General features: G+C 34.2%; 1 pseudogene; it reads left to right on the plus strand.

Annotated features, from left to right (window-relative positions):
- The first annotated feature begins 11,976 nt into the window (after positions 1-11,976).
- LOC149140811 (uncharacterized) lies at positions 11,977-12,510 on the plus strand (annotated as a pseudogene).
- Positions 12,511-15,177: the final 2,667 nt, after the last annotated feature.

The following is a 15,177-nucleotide window of genomic DNA, read 5'->3' on the forward strand; positions in this document are numbered from 1 at the left end:
TAAAAAATTTAAAAAAAAACTACACACCTTTTTTCACTTTATAGAAGCCTGATATTGAATCTGATGTATCTCTGTAATTTCGGATCATCCAATTCTGAAATTGCTACCTGTAGTAGCCTTCTATGTCCTCTTTCCAATGCCACAAGTCTGAGCCAAATTGGATTCTCCAAGTAAGAGTTATGTGAAATCTCCCACAGTGACTTGCTTTTAGACTGGTTCAGTAGAGCGAACTTGTACGACGTGCCACGAGTCACTTTTTCAACCTTTGAATCTAAAACACACATACAAGAAACTACAGTCCGTCCTCTTTCTGTACCTTTTACGAAATTTCAATCTGATCCTCAGAGAGAGAGTTATGACGATTTTCCCCAGGTCACCTGTTTTGAATGTAATTCAGGAGTCTGCAAAAAGGCCAACTTCCTCAGATCATATCTCCGAAAATATTGCGCGAAAAGCTCTGAAATTCAGACCCAAGGTTCAGCGCCAATTGTTCTCAAATGGGTTTTTTTTGCGACTTCTGAAACGTCACAGAAAAAAAGTTATAGCGAAAATTCCACGATGACCTGTTTGGAGCAGCGAAACCCTAGAATCCAAAGCTCTGATACCAAATGTTATGAAACCAGCTCACAAAATGATAGAAAAGAGAGATCCACGCCTTAGAATTCAGCCTCTTCAAGGGGGCAACCTCCTTTACATTACATAAATGAACAATTCTTGGATGATACAAATGACAAAACCTCCTTTCTATATATAGGAGTCTAAGGAGTCACAATATAATCCAGCCGACCTAACAATAATAATATAAAGCCACAAAAATAACAATAGAGGGATTCAATGGGGCACAGAAATAACAATATGGGGGTAATAGGGGCACAACAATATAAATAAGGGGTATAACTACAATAGTAATGGGGTAATCACTAGTATTGTAGGGACCCAACATACAGGGTTATCCAGAACAAAGAAAAGATTTTTAAAGAAGAAATCTTCAAAGTTTTGTATTTTAGATGGTGCTCTTTTTTGGAAAAATCATGAATGTATTTTATTGAAATGTTTAATAAAAGAAGAAGCTGACAAAGTTCTCAAATAATTTCATGCACTGGACTGCGGTGGACACTTGTACTAGAAATCAACTGCAGAAAAAATCCTAAGGGCTGGATTCTACTGGCCAACCTTGTTCGCTGATGTAAAGAAGTTTGTCACTGCTTGCCACAAATGCCAAATTTTTGAAGGCAAAAGAAAACTGTTACCCTTGCCATTGAGACCAATTTCCACTAAAAGACCATTTCAACAATGGGGTTTAGGACTTCATTGGAGAAATACATACTCCCTCTTCTGGCCAACATAAATGAATCCTTACTGCCACTGACTATTTCACCAAATGGATAGAATCCATCCCTCTTAGACAAGCCAATGATATAGTCATCATAGGATTCTTAGAAACCAACATCTTGTCTAGGTTTGGCTGCCCTGAAAAAATCATAACCGACAATGTTTCTGGCTTCAAATCCAAAAAACTGATAAATTTTTGCAGCAAATACCATATCACTTTAGGCCATTCCAAAACCTATTACCCTCAAGGTAATGGTCTAGCTGAGTCATCCAATAAAAGTCTGATCAATATCATTAAGAAACTACTGGAGGAGAACAAGAAAAACTGGCACAAGAAACTCACAAATGCACTATGGGCAGACAGACTTACTACAAAAGGATCAATTGGAACCAACCCTTATGAGCTAGTTTATGGTATGGAGGCTGTGTTTCCTTCATCTTTAGGAGTTCTCGTGATGAAATTGCTGCAATAAGTTCAAGTGGAACCCAATGCCATTCAAAGGAGAATAAATCAGACCACCCACTTGTAGCAGACTAGAGAAGAAGTGCATTGAAGATCCCAAGTGTTACAAGAAAAACTCAAGAAGATATTTGATAAGAGGACCAAAGCTGAATATTTTTACATTGGAGACAAAATTCTAAAGTGGGATTCCAGGAGAGAAAACAAAGGAAAGCATGGGAAGTTTGACTTCCTATGGAAAGGGCCATTTATCATCCATGCATTGCAAGGGAACAATACTTACTTTCTAAAGAGCCTGTATGGTGCAGAAACAGAAGAAGGACCGATGAATGGTCGAATGCTGAAACATTACTTTGATCCAGTTTTTTGGTATCTTTTGATTCTAACATGTACATAAAGAAATTCAGTTTCAAACAGCTTGAAAGAAGTAAACAACTTATTCATTTTAGCAGTGAGAATGAGGAGGAAAGTGCAGAAAATTTAGAAACCAGTGATGTAATTTTACCATTTTTGTTTTGCCTCATTTCTGTTTATCTTAGATTGCAGAAGAAAACTTGGGAGCATGAAACAAATAATCCAAGTCATAGCCATCCAGGATATATGTACAATTGTTTGAATCAGCTCTAGAATAGTGTATATATTTTATAGCATCCTTTTGTACAGTTTCTACATTCAGCAAAGGAAGTTTTCAGAGCACAGTAAAATGGTATTCATAAGGCCATCTGACCTGCTGTTCTTGACTTTCCACCAGGGGAAGCCATCCCCAAGTGGAGCCAATGTTATACTCCTATAGTAATAGGTGTCATATTTCATGATTGAATGGTTGAGCTCTATAATATATTCATCCTTTCCTTGCTGTAAAGGTTTCCATATTATGAAAAAATCAAAAAAATAAAAAAATGTAAAGAGGGTATACCCTAAAAGAAAAATCGAAGGGTGAAAAAAATAAATGGTCAAAAGCAAAAATGAAAATAAATGAACCCCAAACAAAAAATACCAGGAAAGTGTGCAAGTCCAAATGCCACTACTATTTCATTTTTGCAAATAAAGCATTGTGTGCAACTTGTCAAAATCATGCCACAATTGATGAATGGCCAAACAGCTTAATCTTGGCCAGTTCATGTTTGAATTTCATGTTTTAGAGATAGAGAATAAAAATCTGTCCAAACTGTTTAATCTTGGTAGATAAGTAGATAGGTAGAGAAGCAAAGGGGCTCAATTGTTTAATCTGAGCCCTTGGTAGAAATAGGTGCAAACTTAGATAGGCTTATCATGCAAAAGAAAAAGAAAAGTCAAGAAGGGTTTGCCAGTTTAAGTGCACCCAAAAGAAAGAAGAAAAAATGTTAGGCAAAGTAGTCTGGGTAGGCAGTTTTGATGTTGCAGAATAAGAATTGTGATAAAATTTGTTTCTCAAAGTGTTAATCTCACCTCTATCATAGGTACCATAGCAGTTTTATATTTTGATGCAGCTCAAGCAAGGCATGACTAACTCCCATTCTTCCTTTTTCCCAAATCACTTACTAATTCCCCCAATGATATTGAGATCTGCTTAGTATCACTGAGTCACTCATCTCATTCCATAACGTTTGCCTAAGTGAGAATCTGTCTTACTTAGGAAATTGACCATATTCCTTGTAAAAACCCCTTTGTCTTCCTTCTAGCCTAAGGTTTACAAGCCAAAAAAGCATGTTAACTTAGCACTTTCCTTTCAAAATCTCATATTAACGATTAAATTTACTATATTAAATCCCATGTAAATATAACCCTTTCCCATACTGTATATAATATATAATCCCCAATTATTAATATTTCTCTCCCCTGGTTAAATATATAACCATAAACGTGATTTTGGGAATTGATTGGTTCATTTAGAACCTTTTAAATAACCCATCCCACGCATAATTTTAGAGTTAATTAACCGCCCGAGTTAATTAATAACTTAAGCAGCCCCGCAGACCAATGAGAATGCCCCGATACAATTAATAATAGTTTGAATGAACCGGACCCGCCGCTTAACTACACGCCATCTCCCGTGACCGTCCGCCATCTGATCAGGACCTGTCCATCCAACGATCCACGTTCATTTCGCGACCCTCGCCATTACCGAAAGTTAAGTCCCGGGGAATTGGTGGTTTTTGTGCCGTACCCAGGACACGTGTCATGCTGCCGTGTTGATCGCTCCCTCCCTGCCCGAAACTGCCCAAGCTCGAAAGTAGTGCGGGCAAAACAACTTACCGCCTTCCCGCTGACTCATTGCTGACATCATCCGCTGATGTCAGCTGTCCCCTACTGACGTCACCCCTCCATGTCACCATCTGTACTGCCACATCACCTGCCACGTCGTCTATTTTGTACCCCCCACTGACGTCATGCTGACGTCACCTGTCCGAAAAATCAAATTTCCCGCAAAAATCATTTTTTGTCCGATAAAGGGAAAAACTCAGTTTTTGTTATGTTTTCTGGCAAAAGGTGCTTCTGGCATGTAATCCACCGATGTTCACTATTCAACCCCGACCACCTCTTCACCAGTAAGGCTCCATCAATGAGCTCGCGACCTCCCCCAAACGACCATTTTGCATTTTTCTTCCTCTTAGAATAGTTTAAAGCAAACATGATTACTCCAAGTTCGCAAAAACAAAGAGAAAATCAGGGATAAACAAAATGTTTTGCTACCTTAGCCAGTGAAAACCCATCAAAAACATGATTTACCAGAGAAAAGTGGTGAGAAGACACCTTAGCAGACAACGGTGAGCAGAAATCAATTCAGCATTAAAGAGGATATAAAAAAGTCAAAGAGTATCAAAGGAGTGTTAAAGTGTATCAGTGGAGAATTAAAGACAAATTAAATCAGTAATAAAGGGTATCAGAACCGACTAAGAGAAGCAGATCAAAGGTTTAAAGAGAGGTTAATACAAACAGTCGGCACATAGCTACTTCATACAGCTACATACCAAACCTTAAGAAGCTAGCCTCCAACGCAACATAAGTTAGCTGTTTCTACTTTGCTTGTAAATGACTTTAGGTTAAACTTAGATATTATCTCAGGGCTTTGATGAGACATTCTGTTGTACATATTTTTGTTGTATAAATACCCCCTTCATCAGAGTTTTGAAGAGGTTGGGTATGTGTAGATTTCTCTAGACTTTGTTGTAACTCTGAACTTTGGAATAAAAAGCTATTGGGTTCAAACTATTGTTTGGTTTACTCGAAGAAGAATTGATGCAAAAGACCTGTCACATAATTCTTGAATCAACCCATGGATCAATGAGTACTTTCTACATTGTGTTTTATAGTTTCTTGTCTGTTATATCATCTGTGTTCCATGGTCTGAATAGTAGAGAAAAAGATTAATCCAGAATTTGCTTAGCTGCACTCTGTTTTCAGTCTTTACTATTCTCTGTGTTTTCTTCAAAATTAGAATAAACAGTGAATTCTTAATTTCTCTTGTTTCCCCTGATTCTCTCATGTTGATTATTTGATAAATAATTCTTAATTGCTCTTTGTCAGTAAGCTTTCACTTTCCCTCTTTCAATATGATGAAGGATTCTTAACTGCCCTTCACCCATTTGAGTCCATTCCATCTGATTCCAGCCTTTAATTGTTCCATTGTTTGAGTACCTTGCTTTGTGATTCCATCCTCTGTTAAGAAACCAAATCCAACAAGCCATTCTCCTTTTTGACTCCATCATGCCCAATGGACTGAACTCTTCCGTTGTACCTCACTATTCTATTGAATCTCACCACCCAAACTCAAAACAAAACCCTTGTACTTCATAACTAGCCTAATATCTTTCAAAAAAAAGCTAAATCATAAAGAGAGAGCCCTCTCTGGATGCAGATTGGCTAGAATCTGTATCTAAAAGATTGGTCTGTGGCTACCTCGGCCGTATTCCCTTTCTTACAACTTTTGGGAACAAACTGAGTGATAACAATTTCGATGGATCCAATGGTAGATGTAGAAGGATTGTTATTGTCCACGTAATGGAACACATCATTAATGTTAACACTAGCAACATAAAAAAAATCATTTAATAGCACTAGAAATAATTGGATTATCCCTCTCAAACATTTACTTTTAGGTCCAACATATTTTATCAATGTTTCATTTTGTTTGTTGGACAAATCAACTTCCTATTTCTTGACAAACACGAAACAATTTTCATTGATATTTACATCACCATAATTTATAGAATGGGATGTTCCATCCACATACAAGACATGCAAGGATGGTTGAAAAATTGAATTGGCACCTTCCTGGTACTATTTGAACTTGTCATGTCCTCTTCTACCAAAGAATATTTTATGGGCTTACATATTTCTTTCTCAATTGATGAGTCCCACTGGTGATTGAAATCTCATTCCATTTCTTTCATTAAGTTAAACATTGAACCTCGTGTTTGAGATATAACTAATTTATTTTCAATAATATGTTTGTTTACACCAGAACTAGGATGTAGTTCCACTGAGGAAGACGCTAATTCAAGTCCATATCTCTCCACAAAAAAAAACAATTGCGTAAGCGTTGTAAATCTGGTAAAATAACACACTTTCTAGTAGCAAAGAAAAGGATTGATAGTGCTCCATAATATCCAGAAGATGTTCCTTGTGTCTTTGGATGTAAGAAATTCACTTTAGAATGTATTCACAAAAATGCTCAACCATGTCATATCTATGTAAAGAGATTTTTCTCCTTGAACACTAACCAAGATATTTCTATTTTTTGCTTTTAAGGTTTTGGAAGCCATATTTGTCCATTACTTGTGTAACAAGGGGTTATTCTTTTTTATATCTTGTTTGGGCTACCTTCTGTGGTTGTTTTCCATAAGGTAGCCATGATATGACAACCACTATAGCTAACAGAAGTGTCCTTTCTCCAACATTTGATCAAAAACAATAGTTTGGCAATCCTTTACTGAGATATAGTTCATTTCTTAATTTGGAATAGGAAAATACTCTAGTTTTATTGTTCTTGCTATTTGAGTTAATATTTTTTCCCAAGGCATTCCCAATTATTTCTGTTGATTTTGTATATGTATGTGCATTTTATGTAATTATGGAGCATGTTTAGCTCTATTTTTAGGTAATTATAAGGATTGTTATTTTCCAATTTCTCTATACTATATATTGAGGCTAGTATGTTATAAAGGGTTTTTCTTTGCTTTGATTCCCACTACATGTGTTCCTTCTTTAACTACTTATAAGGGAAGAAGGGGGTAGTTTCCCACAGAGTCTTGATCCTTGCCTTCTCAAAGGTTGGCTATATTGATGTTGTTGTTTTCTGAGCAATGCTTGAGGTTTGTTGGATACAATTTGAAGGTTGGAGTGTTTTTGTTGGATAAGGTGCCATGGTTTTTGGATTACAAATGGTGGAGAAATTGTTAATATAGGGGAATGGATGAGAGGTCATCGATGATTTCTAGAGGAGATACTTTATTATCCATGGTTGTGTGCTTCTTTTGTGAGCTTTGGTGGTGTCTCTAGGAATATATATAGGTTCAGGAGGAACCCTATGAATAATTGGAGTGGATTAGATTGCTTCCTTCCCATCTTGTCATCAACATAGAATAAGAATAATTAGGAAAAAGTAGAATATATCAATCACTTAGTAATTGATGCAATACAATCTATAATGTATGTCATATTGTTTGTAATAAAAGTTCAAACTTAAAAGACATTTAAAATCTCTCTCTCTCTCTCTCTCTCTCTCTCTCACACACACACACAATGAGTATTTTCAAGTAGTGCACTTGAAAATATGACATTGCTGCTTTTAAACGATCAAATCAAATATGCTTTTCCTAGAGGGAGAGCAAAGTCACAATGACAAAAAAATAAATAAATCTAACAAAAAATGCTAAAATAATCATTGAAATTATAAAATATATCATAGTAAAGTGGTTATGTAAAAGAATTCCATTAAACTAACTACACAAAAGAATTGAAGAAATACAAATGATGGAAAAGGAGAAGGTCCCATTGTAAAATCCACAACCTCTTTCCATTGAAGAAAATAAATTTTCTAGAAAGGGAACCATGGGATTAAATTTTCTCATGCATTATGGAAGGATTTTGGTAAGGAATAACACAGCCTGTAGGAAGTTGATTAGAAAAGAAATAATGTAGATTGTTTGGTTAATTAGTTTGATTGAAAACTATGTCTCCAAAACATAGAAAAACCAAATTCCAATATCAAATGACCTTAGGTCACACAACCAGATATTTCAAAAGTTGAGGCCAATGCTAGATAATGGGTGTGGAGATTGGATTGGAACTATTACTTTATCGAGTCCATGATGCTCCAAAATTTTTTTGGTTACAAAAATACAAGAACTATTGAACCGAATTCTAGTTATATGTCTTTGGTCACTTGTGTATTGTTTGCATGTAATAATTAGTTTGGTGAAACTGGTAAGCCTAGAAGTTTCTCTTGGGATTGTTAAATCCACGGTGAAATTTTATGCTTCGTCATAACAACTTTCAACTTGAAACTTAAGATGTTGAGATTCAATTTTTTCATAGTTACAAATTACATTGAAATAACATGCATGGGGATCCATAAGTATGTAAAAAATGCATAATTATGAGTTATGGGAAGCATGGTTACTAGACTCGGTCCTAGTCTTCCTAGATTCATGAATCGAGAAGATTCTCTTGGTATTTTTAAATCCACAATGAAATTTTATGCTTTTTCATAACAACTTGCACCTTGAAACTTAACATGCTAAGATTCATGTTTTTCATAGCTACAAATTACATTGAAATAACATGTATTGGGACCCAAAAGTACTTAAAAAATACATAATTCTGAGTTATGGGAAGCATGGTTACTAGACTCAGTCCTAGTCTTCCTAGACTCATGAGTCTAATTCAATTGAAGTTGAGCATTTGGTTGAGACAGACTTGGCCTATAAGACCCAGTGATTGAATCCATGACCTAGTAAGAATAGACAAAGTCTAGCATAGACTCAACTGTGTAGTTTTGTCTGCAGAGCTAACTTGCCAACAATTGGGGAGTTAAGAAACTACCCATAATGTCATTTCTACATATTCCTTTTGCAATTTTTGAGATTTTATGTGGTCTTTATCCAACACACTCATGCCATGTTTGACATGCATTAAAGAAATTTTGAGGTATAAAATGGGCCTCCTAAGGAATATTATAAAATAATAGTGGAAATAATAAAATAATATTAGATTACATCGTCAAATTTTAGAGGGAAAAAAGAATAAACTACTTTTTCAACTCGTATTTTCAACTTATATCCTTATGGTTTTACTCAAATTTAAAGATGGAGTACTTGTTGGATGCATAATTTAATTCCTCATCTAAGGAGTGCCCATGTTTCATATTTTGGATGGGTCATGCTACACAAAAAATGATAAATACATGAAAAGTGTGATTGCATTAATGTTTTTCATGTATTCCTCATTTTTCATATAGCAGGGTACATAGAAAGTCTGCAACATGCACACTCCTTGGATGAGGAATTGAGTTCTACATCCAGTGAGTGATCCTGCTCAAAATTTGAGCAAAAATATAGAGAGATAAGTTGAAAATACAAGTTGAAAAAGTAGTTATTATAATTTTTATCTTTTAAAATTTTTACTGTTTTACTTGAAAGATGGGGAATCATCCCCCATGGTTGACATCTTAATATTGAATCCTATTGGTTCTGATAAATTTGATTTTGGTTGTTAATTTTTGTTTTGAGACCCATTTTAGATCTCAAAATTTCTCTAATGTTTATCTTCAGAATTTCCTCAGATTTTCACGGTGTTAACTAGGCCACATGAACAAGAAATTTTCAGCTAATTTTTTAAGTTCATTTTCAATAAGAAGGGAATTATATTCAACTAAAACATTTGGGAATCATATCTTAAAGTCTAGGGAAACATATTTATAAAATTTATGAATATTATCCAAAATTATTTGAGTAGAAGCAACTGTTTTTCTAAACTCTTTTCCAGATTTTTGTTTTCTGCTTTTACTTGCAAAATGCCAATTTAAAGGGATTTTTCTTAGAGCTATTGTGCACAAAAATCAAATGGGTCAAAGTCAAATTGATCTCTTGTAAAAAAGGAAAGTAATATGACCATAAAAATCTTCAAGATTCAAATTTCATGTTGCGCAAGCCCCTAAAGGTGAAGTGGGAGATTGTACAAAGTTGATTCATGGTCTTCAACATCAATATAATCTATCCTAGAAGCCAACAAGGTGATTAGAGGCAAAAATTATCATTGGTGGGTCCTCGAATACATAGACGACATGTAATTAAGAAGAAGAAATAGAAGAGAGCCAAGTTTCTTCTATTGGGACTCATGTAAGTAGTGTTGCCTTAAAATCTAGTAGGCATTGTAAAGGGGTAACCTACAAGAAAAAAACTAAAGCAAGGGACAACAATGAGGTGCAACCTACTGTCACTAAGGACACTACCTCCTGCTATTTTATGGAATTTAGCCACGGGGGAGGTTTCCCTTTAGTTAGGTCACATAATGATATATCAAGTTCAAGGATCAAGTTGACAAGAAAGGCTTATAGATGCTAACTCTCTCTAAGGACAAGGCTCAACATGGGCACAAATGATCTAGGTCTTGAGAGATAGAGAGCTAAATGGATAAACCAAGACTCAAGAGGCCAAGATATACCTAAGGTAGAATAATTGAAGCTTATAATGGATGGATTGGCCACTAAAAGGAGTTGATTTTGGGGCACTCAACGCTCCTTCCAATGTTGAATACTTCCACAAGCCAAATATTCAACACCAGATCAATTTGTACCTTAGTCCTAGATAACAGTTAGACCTAAAGGGGTAAAAAATGAGATTAGGAGAGGGAAGCACTAAATATATTTACTCCAGTGCTCCTACTGCAAGTTAAAAATGTAAAAAGTTGAAGATATACAGTCATCCCATCCACACAGAAAGGAGGTTGACCAAGTTCTTATTCCATGTGTTCATTTTGTATTAATCCCTTAGGGATTTGTAGTATATATTCACAGTGGACGCTAGCAATTAATAACATTTAATTCACAATCTTACTGATTAATTTTAGTTAAATATTTGTTACAAGTGATTTTGCGCTAAATTTGAAGCTAATTGAGGTTTTGGTGCTACTGCATAATTTTTAATTTTATTTTGATTTACCTTAACTAAATTTGTGGTTATTAGTCTATAGAAATTTTCTCATTGTTTCTTGGGTAATGAGGCACCTATGATTTTTCTCAGAGTGGTTTTAGTGACCTGGGATGTTCCAAATTAGATCTTCCAATCATAGGTGAGGGGATTAGTTTTCCTTTTCCTTCCATTAGGGGAACTTTGAGGGATAAAATGGGCATCATAAGAAAAATGTACTACCAAAATAAACTTTATAAGAACCAATAGGATTCAATATGATGATGTCAGCCATGGGGGATGATTCATGATTTTTTGAGTAAAAAAGTAAAAGGATTAAAAAATAATAAAATAATAAAACTATTTTTTCAACTCGTATTTTTAAATTATCTCCCTAAGTTTTTACTCAAATTTCCAGCGGGAGTACTCATTGGATGCAAAATTTAATTCCTCATCCAAGGAGTACTCATGTTGCATACTTTCTATGGACCCTGCTACATGAAAAATCGTTATTGCAATCACGTCTTTCATGTATTTCTCATTTTCCGTGTAGTAGGATCCTTCGAAATTATGAAACATGGGTACTTCTTGGATGAGGAATCAAATTATACATCCAATTATTGTTTCCACTTGAAATTTGAGCAAAACCATATGGAGATAAGTTGAAAATACCATGTGAAAAAAAAATGTTTTTTATTTTTTCCGTCTAAAATTTGATGATGTAATGTAATCTTATTTGATTATTTCCACTATTATTTTATAATTTCCTTAGGAGGTCCATTTTAGACCTCAAAAATCCCCTAATTCTCGAAGAGAAGTTGGGCCCTACCTTTTTTCTGTATTCACTAGTTAATTTTTGTAAAATATGGAATCCTAGAATGACCAAGTGTTTTGTCTCTCGAAGGCTTTACGTACAAGAGTGACTTGGAAGTTATCAATGCACTTTTCTACTATATTTGAGGAAAATCTATAATCACTAGGGTTCTTCTTATTATTTTATATTTATGTTATGCTTTTCAGATTAGATTGTAGTTACTAGTGCTTTTGTTCTTTGGCTATTTTGTTTTAATCAAGATGACCCTGTTTCATAACAATTATTTTCCTCTTCCACATGAAGTGTTGGAGATCATTGCAACAATGGAATTTTTTGCAGAGTATCTCCTATTTAGCTTTCATTCTACAAGCCATGCTAGTCTTGAAGGCCACCATCACCAAATCCTAATGTTTCCTATGGGTCTTTATATTAGATCCACAATATTGGCAACAACATTTCCCAAGAATTTTGTGGTAGATGTATTAGGTTGCATTACATTTACATTCTAGGGTACTTGGTTTTATCAGGTTTTATTTACTTTATATGGCCATGTGATCCCATCTGATTGCAACATTGAGGATCATGAAATAGTAGGTGAGTCTAAGGAATTTGGAATTCGAGGACAACTTCTGGAATTTTTTCAAGTTAGTTTTATAGTGTTATCATTGCTAATGATTGCCTTATTTGTATTTGTATATGTAGCATCTTTTTGTGGCCAACAAAATTTATATCACACCAAAAATTAATTGCAAGACACAAAGTTCAATCAAAATGGTACAACTTTACATATTTAAAACATTAGAATCTTGGCTTTTAGGCTACGCTGCTCAATGATGAAATTCTGTTGTCATATTTGGAAATACCCATCCATGTATATGGAATTCTACAAGGAAACATTATTTGAACTTTATTTCAACCATTTGATCTCAACTATGAGGGTTACACTTGTTTATATAAGATTAATTCCTGGGTTACCTCATTCATTCTTTTCATCAATAAATTCAAAATTTTAATTACTGGAGGTGGGCACTAATGTTAATGTGCCTACTTGAATTTTAAACCTTTTGTGTTGGATTTTTCAATGATCAATTAGCCATTAATGTGTATCAAGGTTGTATTTGTGTGTAAAATGCTTTAACAATGTTTCTTAGCTTTTCTTTTTCCTTTTTTTGTTGTGAAGATAAGATGTTAGAATCAAATTAACATGTTATCAAAAGGGAAAAAATTCTTGTGTATACAAATTTTCTTCAAAAATGTAGAAAGAATCCTTTGTAATTTAATGAAATCCACTATGACCCGAAGCACAGTGATTAATTATACTAGTATGTAGCAACACAGGTTGCATGTGAAATAGGTCGCTGAAAACTCAAGATTTAAAAGTTAACTGGATCACATATATTGGGATTTGATTCTGTGAAAGCGAAGGTAATATAATCTTGTTAACTAATTTTTGTGGACCATTATAAATGAGATCAAACATGTAATAAGTACCTCCTCCATGTTATTTACCATAGAAAATGAAGCATTTAAATCTGTGCGTAAATATCTAGTACATTGCCTTCTCAACCAAGAGGGCAATTTTTTTATTATATAATTACTTTTAATGTGGAGAGAAGAAACCATGGGATCTTTAAATTATGGTTAGGTGGGATTTTATTGAGGCATTGGGAAAAGTGGATTTCCACTCATTGGTTGCTTTAATAATTTTTTTATTGTAGGGGCATTTTAGGTACCTTGTCTGAAAAGGTATGGTTCTAAGCATGGTAGAGCCATGAAGTTAGGGAATAATACATTATGGTCCAATACAATAATGGTTCTTGAGGTGTGACCTTGCACAACTGTGGTATATGGGAAGCTAGAATGGGAGAATTTCTCAGAAAAATGTAGATGTATCTATTCCTTCAACAAAAAATTTCATTGATTTTTGTTTCACACTTGCTGCACTTAAAATTTTGGATTGAAATTTTTAAATTAAGTCATGCTTTCATTTTTCAGTTTATCTAAGCACTCAACTTAGAAATGCATATGTATCAAAAGTCTCTAGTCATATTTCCATATATTGATTTTTCTTAGAAAACATGATGGTTTCTATAGAATGCATTATCAATTTTTCAAAAAAATGAATATCCTTTTATATTAATAATAATTAAAAACATGAAATAAATAATCTTATAGATAATATAAATTAATAAAATATTATTAATATATTTTCAATTTCTTTTTACATAAATTTTATTCATAAATAGAGTAGATTTTTATTGAACCACGATATTAACAAGATTGCATATTGTAGTGATTCATTATATAAGAAAGAATCTACACTATAGTGTTGACTAATTTCAGTTTGGAATAAATTGTTAACTTTGATAAAATAAAAACCATTTCATAGAAAGTAGTTGATATCGTTTCTCTATAAGATTTTTGTTGGCATATCATACCGGGTCTCTATACTTAGGTTTATTGGGCAATGAAGTGGGAGCTGCAAGGTATGTATTCTTTAATTTCAAAAGAAGTTAAAATATTTAAATGTAGAAAGCTAATGTTTTTGACAAGAAACAATGCCTAATCTGTTGTTCAGTATAAGTTTCTAAAAATTCCATATCTGTGAAATGTTGTTTATTACATGTTTTGAAATTTTCATATCAATGATAACTTCGAATAAAATAAGAAATTGGGATGTTCTAGGGCATATGACAAGGTTGCAATTAGATACAATGGGAGAGAATCAATCACCAACTTTAGCCCTCAGCTATATGAAATGGAATTAACCATTACAGAGGAAAAAGGTGGATTATCAGTCTTACATAAAATTCTTAATTATATTTAGTTGTGGTACATTCTAATGAGCGCTAGTATTGCAGCAAGGATGTTGCAACTCCTGGGCTACTAGCTTTACTTATCAACCCGGGGTTCGTACAAACTTGGAGGTGACATTGCTATATGCACAAGTAAAAGTGAAGGTCCTGCCTATTGTCACTGTTCGTCTAGTGAAAGACCCCATGGGTTCCAAGCAAAAATTCTATAGATTCAGAAGAAGCTTGATTCTTCGATGGAAGAAGAGAAATCTACTCTAAGAGAGCTACTCTACTGCAGTAATGAAGAAAACAATATGTAATGCTAAATCACACCATATCTTAATTAACCATTTAAATAGCTATGCTAAGAAGAATTGCTAAATCAACACTAAACAAATGCTACTGTCTAAGCAGTAGAAGTAAAGAGCATCAAACCATACTAATGTGTAAGCAAAAAAACTAAACTAAATATGTTTTCACTTATTTGGGTTTTTTTAGGCAAAATCAAGTATGCAAATTAATTGTTCTTGTGGATGTGACAGGTCAATGAAAGGTGATGGAGGATGGCTAGAAGGTTTATGGAGTGTTTGAATGGTGTGTAAGGGTCCTAGGAGGATTTTTGTGACTTCCTAGAGGTTCCCCATCAATTCGGCCTCAAAACAGACC

Source organism: Pinus tabuliformis, chromosome X (assembly GCF_031772625.1).
Source record: "Pinus tabuliformis cultivar Carrire ecotype Pingquan chromosome X, CPIR1, whole genome shotgun sequence".
NCBI classification, from domain to species: domain Eukaryota; kingdom Viridiplantae; phylum Streptophyta; class Pinopsida; order Pinales; family Pinaceae; genus Pinus; species Pinus tabuliformis.